At 37.7% G+C, this 6512-nt stretch overlaps 1 long non-coding RNA gene across 1 annotated transcript; it reads left to right on the top strand.

The window, feature by feature from the left end:
- The first annotated feature begins 2883 nt into the window (after nucleotides 1–2883).
- Nucleotides 2884–4192, top strand: LOC309497718. Its single transcript, XR_014205678.1, has 2 exons — nucleotides 2884–3003; nucleotides 4020–4192. It is a non-coding gene; the product is annotated as an uncharacterized lncRNA (long non-coding RNA).
- The last annotated feature ends 2320 nt before the right edge of the window (nucleotides 4193–6512 follow it).

Genomic DNA, 6512 nt, shown 5'->3' with positions numbered 1-6512 from the left:
AGCCCACTGTTTTGTCTTTTGGGAATTTAGTCCTTGTTTCGTTCTTTTTATTGTGTTTTTTTGTGTGTTTTTTTATTTTTATGCCCCCTTTCTTCATTGTCCTCAATGTTGTTAGTACATGTACTGTTACTCATCTTCCATCTTAAGGACCACAATGGAAACAAGCCTATGGGCTTTTTTGTGTTTTTATCCTTTTGAACACTTCGTGTTGATTGTTGTTGTTCAATGAAGTTTTCAATCAATCACTGCACCAGTGTACGGTCTGACTATGGCTCTGAGGATTTCGTCCCGGGACCTAAACAGCATTTTTTTGCTAGTACGTGGAGGTCTATGCAACCCTCCAAGGTTATTCCTCCCCAGACCGTCAGTGACCCACTGTCAAACCTGTCATGCCGGATAATGTTGCATGCATAGCGTTCCCCGGCATCTTCAGACTCGCTCACATCTGTCACGTGCTCAGTGTGAACCTGCTCTCATCCGTGAAGAAAACGGGGCGCCACTGGCGGACTTGCCAATTCTGGTGTTCTCTGGTAAATGCAAATCAAGCTGCACAGTGCTGGGCACAGGTCCCACTACTAGAGGACATCGGTAAGTACCTTTAAGTGAAACTTAATTAGACATTATTACAAAATGCATTTTTTTAAAAGTGCACGTAAGTGTGTTTAGAAATATTGTCATTAAAGTGTATTCCCTTTAAGTACACTTAAGTGCTCTTTCATTTTAATTATTATTATCTGCAAGTGCACTTTTCAAAAAGTATACTTTTATGATTTGAAGCACACAAAAAGTACGCTTTCAATACAATTAAAGGGGTGTGGTATAATGCCCTTTACACAAGATGTAAAATAAGTATTTGATGTCCCCAGAGTGTGTATGTGAAGTTTTAGCTCGAAATACCCCACAGATATTTTTAATATAGCATGTTAATATATATATATATATATATATATATATATATAAAGGACAAATTCAGTATTTTACACTTAAAGCCCTGATTTCAGATCGTTTCTGATCATCGATCATCATTCAAGCATCTTTTGCAGCGATTTTTGTGTGAGCATATCAGTGAACACCCCTGACCACTCGGTGAGTTTCACGTCTTTGTAAACGAAAGTTTAATGTTTTTTAGGAAGGATTGTTCCAGTGCACCTATGCAACCATTGTGGAGGTGGGGGGGTGCTACCACAGAAACCTAAAATTCTCGGGCCAGCGGCATGTGTCCAAATTTCAATCTTAACCGTTCTATTTCATCAGAAACGATCTGAAAACAGGGCTTTAAGTGTAAAATACCGAACTTGTCCTTTAAAATGGTAAATTTTTGAGGGTGAGCAAAAATGCGCCGTTTTGTGTCTGTCCCTTTAAATGCAAATGAGCTGCTGCTGGCAGAGGGCGGAGCTACAATAGCTTGCACTCACACAGACATCCACTGAAAAAGACACAAGGGAAGCTCTGCAGTTTTTCTGATAAAAAATCACATTTTACTTTGTGGTAATTATTTTACGGCATACAATGAACTAATATTTATCTTGAGGTGACTTATATGTTTGAAAAGAGGTTGGGTCTTGATAAGTTTGGCTTAATGTACGTTGAATTTATATGTAGTTTACTGTATAATCACTATTTGTGTTCTCCAAATAGTATTTACTTTCTTACAAAGGCACATCAATGGATTTATTAATCCACTTAAAAAACATTCTTGACAACTCTATTTATGATTGGACGTGAAAAGAAAACATGATCTGTAGTTTCAATATCATTACTGCACAGTAGAAAGTCAGCACAAGATAAATGTCATTTAAAATATTTAAATGAATCTGTTTTGCTGTAGGTGTGTGTGAACTCATATGTAAAATCATGATAACTGAAGCTTTTCACCTTTTGTCTGTGATGCTCTTGCTCTTCTGCCTCATTCCTTTAATTCAGTGCTCATCGTTCATGACCATCAACGCCTGTTTTAAGTATGAACGCAAAACCTGAAGGTTTGACTTTCCCTGATCTCTATGATAATGAGTGCTATAGCTATGCTGATTGGATTAGAGCTAGTTAAACTTATTACATCCTTACAGTATGCTTCCATCCTTTACATACTTTAAGGTTGCGATCGAGTGCTTTTGTCTTCACCCTTGAGGACGGCCTCCTAAAATTTCGATAAAACTCCCATGTTTCACTGCTTTAGTCAGTCTTGATGACCGCAGCGCGACAGTACGATCTCAATAATGAATCCTGCAGAAGATTCACTGAGTCTCTGATCTTCACTTCACTGAGTTTCCTACTGCTGTAACTGGATATTGTAAGTATTTTATCATTGTTTCTAGTGAACTGGTTATTTAATCTTCTGGAAACTGAACGCCATTCACTCTTAATAAGGGTAGATGAGGAGTAACAACTAAATATGCAATATCATATTTTCAAAAAAAAAAAATGAAACTGAACAGGCATTAATCAGTGAACATTATTCCTTTATACTGCAAAAAATATGTTAAACAAAATTGCTTGTAGAATATTACCAATAAGATCAAAGACAGACCATATGTTCATTTCCATTCAATCCCAAATTCTTAACCAGTTTGAAATATTCAAAAGGTCTTTTTAATCCTTTGTAATATGAAGAACATGATACTTGACTTTATCCTTGACAGAGAATATTACAAATGCTCTGTAGTTGGTATTATTAATTAAGAGCAGGTAATTAAGCCAGAATCTTTTGATAAAGCTCAGTGTTATTGATTTCTTTTGGGATCTGTGAAAGGAGTTGGATGATTTTAATATTATTTTTGTGTTTTCTATATTATTTCTATGTGGTTTCTATATGTAAATTTCTATGATTTTAGTGTGTGGAAAAGACTTTTATTTTGGTCTGATGATATGACATCATAAGGCTGCGCCACACTCCTGTGATTCAATTCAGCTAAGGAAAGGTATTCTCATGAGAGTTGGAGTAAATCACTCTGCAGAAGTAGCAGTGCTTCGCCTTCTGAGAATATAGTACCCAGTATGTATACGGTTAGTAGATGGCTGTGTCTCATGTGACCTTCGTATTTGTACACACTGTGACTATACAAATCACAACATGTAAATAGGAAAATGTTGGCGTTATTTTGTCACTTATGGGAGCAGTATGCTAGCTGGAGCCGTTTACCTCCAGTCTTTGTGCTAAGCTAGGCTAGCGGTGGGTGCGTCAGAGTTACGGCACGCATAGAGATGAAAAGGGTATGTATGGACTTATCTAACTCTGGGGGATACGGTGAATAAGCTAAAGTCCCAAAAAGTAGGCGTGTTCCTTTTAGACAGTCTTTTTGGGCACGCCATCTTCTAACATTACTTGTTAGATAATGTATATTACACTCTGACACACTGTAATTCATAGCTGCTTAATGAGTTGTTTGATGACTCCATTGTATTTATCAGTTCTGGGCGGGTTCCTATTTTTTCGGGTGTATTATTGACATAAAAGTTTAAACCCCGAATATAAGACGACCCCATTTTTTTTAGATGTATTTCCAGGAAAAAAAAACATCTTATATTCGGGACGATACTTTAACTGTTTAGACAATCTATAGAGAACTGTGAAATTATTTAATTATTATTGAATGTAACACTGTAATGCTGTACACAATAACATTAATGATCATCATTGTTTGTCAGTAAAGCGCATCCATACACGAGTAACAGAAAAGGTGCGTCATATTTCGCCTCCCTATATTGTGAATCAGTTTATCATGAACACGAACTTGGTCACTGGCAAGTAGTGATGAGAGAAACTTAATTAAGTTAAATTAATCAAATCCTTTATATGTAAATTATAAGTAACTAAATATGATATGTCTGTACAATTTGCTTTCTTTTAATAATATACAATTTCTCTATAGCTAATCAGGTTTAAGGCCACTAACTCTCACTCTTACTGACTCTTACCAGTGAACTGAACTACTGAAGCTGATTGAGACGCACACAGAGATTTAGTTTGTATTTATTTTTCTTTCTGTTAATTATTCTCATCTTGTTGTCCAAACACACAGAAAATTCCAGGTGAAGCAGCTGAGATCCATGTGACACTATTATAAAGATGGCATTTATTAAAGAGGAGAGTGAAGAAATGAAGATTAAAGAAACATTCAGAATGAAACAAGAAGATACAGAGGAACAAACAAAGATGGCGTTTATTAAAGAAGAGAGTGAAGACATGAAGATTGATAAAACATTCAGAGTGAAACTAGAAGATACAGAGGAACAAACAAAGATGGTGCTTATTAAAGAGGAGAGTGAAGAAATGAAGATTAAAGAAACATTCAGAATGAAACAAGATGATACTGAGGAACAAACAAAGATGGCGTTTATTAAAGAAGAGAGTGAAGACATGATGATTGAAGAAACATTCAGAGTGAAACAAGAAGATGCAGAGGAACAAACAAAGATGGCGTTTATGGGCTCGGTGCACAAGATGAAATGCGTAAACTTCCCGGAAGCAAGTGTCTCCATGCTTACTTCCGATCGTAATAACACTGTAAGGGAAGAGAAAAGAGCGAATATGAGCGGGTTTAAAGTAAAAAAGGACAAAATAATCTATCAGCGACAGGAGAGAAGATCATCGTTACATTGCTGTGTACCCCAATGTGCTAATTCATCTCGTTATAACTCCGTCATAAGCTTTCATGCGTTCCCGATTGACTCAGACGTTCGGGCTCAGTGGTTAGCCAATATTCGCAGGGACAACTTCAGTCCTACAAAAAACACTAGAGTGTGTAGTGTACATTTCCAACGAGATGATTTTGTTTTGACTACTAGGACACTAAGAAAACTTAAAAGGGGAACTGTCCCTTCTCTTTTTGCGTGGAATCACAATACTCTACCCACGCAGAGAGCAAATGTTTGAGACCATCGACCAAGATGCCCTCTACCTGAGACATACCCATCTGACTCCAAGATGAGTGAAACCAAAGTCTTTATTTGTCAGCAAAACTCCACATTGTGTCATCCGGCAGGGTTTTTCTGACAAATAAACAGACATATCTCTCAGTACAGCTAAAATGGAGAAAGATTAAACATTGTTTTTTTTACGTATACTGTCGACATTCTCTAACAATGCAAAGCTGGTTGAAAATCAGCAAACTTGTGGTGTTCAGCCCTGCTCCTGGAGTGCCACTGTCCTGCAGGCTACAGTTCCAACCCCAATCAAGCACACCTGCCTGTAATTTTCAAGAAACCCTAAACACTTTAATTTGGTGGTTGGTGGTTTGCTGGTTGAGGTTTGTTTGTTTGGGGTTGGAGCTAAACTCTGTGGGACAGTAGCTCTCCACTAGCAGGTATGAACACCCCTGAATTTAAAGCGACAGTTCACCTTTTACTCAACCTGTGAAGTAGTTTCTGTATATGAAAAAAATCCCTCTCCCTTAAATGAGCTTGTAACTCCTGTAAAAACGTTGTAACAAAGTTTATTTTACAAATGTTGCATTTTTTTATGAACAAGTTAACAATTAAAACTATAAAACGCTGACTGTAACGACTCTGCTTACATGTAAAAATAGAAACAGAAGTAATCTCCTTTCTCTCTAATTATTCTGGCTACTCCATTGTCTCTGTATATACGCTGAATTACCATGTCGTCTTCTGCAAAAACAACAAAATCACACCACTCCATCCATTCTTGTAATCAAGAGTTAGTCTTAGACCTGCCAGTAGTAGCTGTGCTGCGATTTTTAGATCCATGGTGCTACTGTGCAATTTTAGATAGCTACAGCATTCGGGCATTTTATTTCAAGCAGGCCACAGTGCGGTCTTTCAGTTGGGTCAAACACAACATCATTAGGTGACGACCCTGACCAGGGGGCATCAAGGTGGATGACAAACCCACAAGGCAAGAAGTTAGTCTCCATTGTTCTGCAATACTCCTGAGTCTTCAAGCAGTGAGGATGATTTTGTTGTCCTCTTCCTTCTTAAAAAGAGAAAAAGTAAGAGGAAATATTGGGTCCATCCAATCCTGAGATTGCGTAGAGAGGAAGTAGAGTTCCACCTCCTTATCAAGGAGCTGCGGGATTATCCTGAGATATTCAAAGTTTACTTCAGGATGTCAGTTGCTCAGTTTGATGCTTTGCTAGCGATACTGGAGCTGTATATTAAAAAGAAGACCACCAATTTCCGTGAACCAATTTATCCTGAACAGGATTTTGGCGTTCGCTTGTAAGGTGGCTCTGAATTGTTAGAACACCTCTCAAAATGCTGAAAACGCAGATAATAGAACCCGATCCGAATTTTTGACGAACAAAAGTTTCGGTTTCAGTAAACGTGATTAACACAACGCAAGGTCGTATTTATTTTTTTACGTAATACGTACGAACATTATGGGAGAATTTCGGACTGAGTGTGCAAGGACTTTTCCAAGAGCAGACTTAACCAGTGGGACTTTGCCGTTGCCATTGTGGTTTGAGCAGTGCAATGTCTGTTGAGGAGTCTTTGTAAACCTCTGAAACTTAAAGCACATCCTGATCAGGCAGCCCTTCTTGCACTGCTTTGTA

The sequence above is a fragment of the Leuciscus leuciscus genome (assembly GCF_965113295.1).
Source record: "Leuciscus leuciscus genome assembly, chromosome: 4".
Classification (NCBI taxonomy): Eukaryota; Metazoa; Chordata; class Actinopteri; order Cypriniformes; family Leuciscidae; genus Leuciscus; species Leuciscus leuciscus.
The sequence above is the reverse complement of the archived record's forward strand: the minus strand, read 5'-3'. Positions and strand labels throughout refer to the sequence as shown.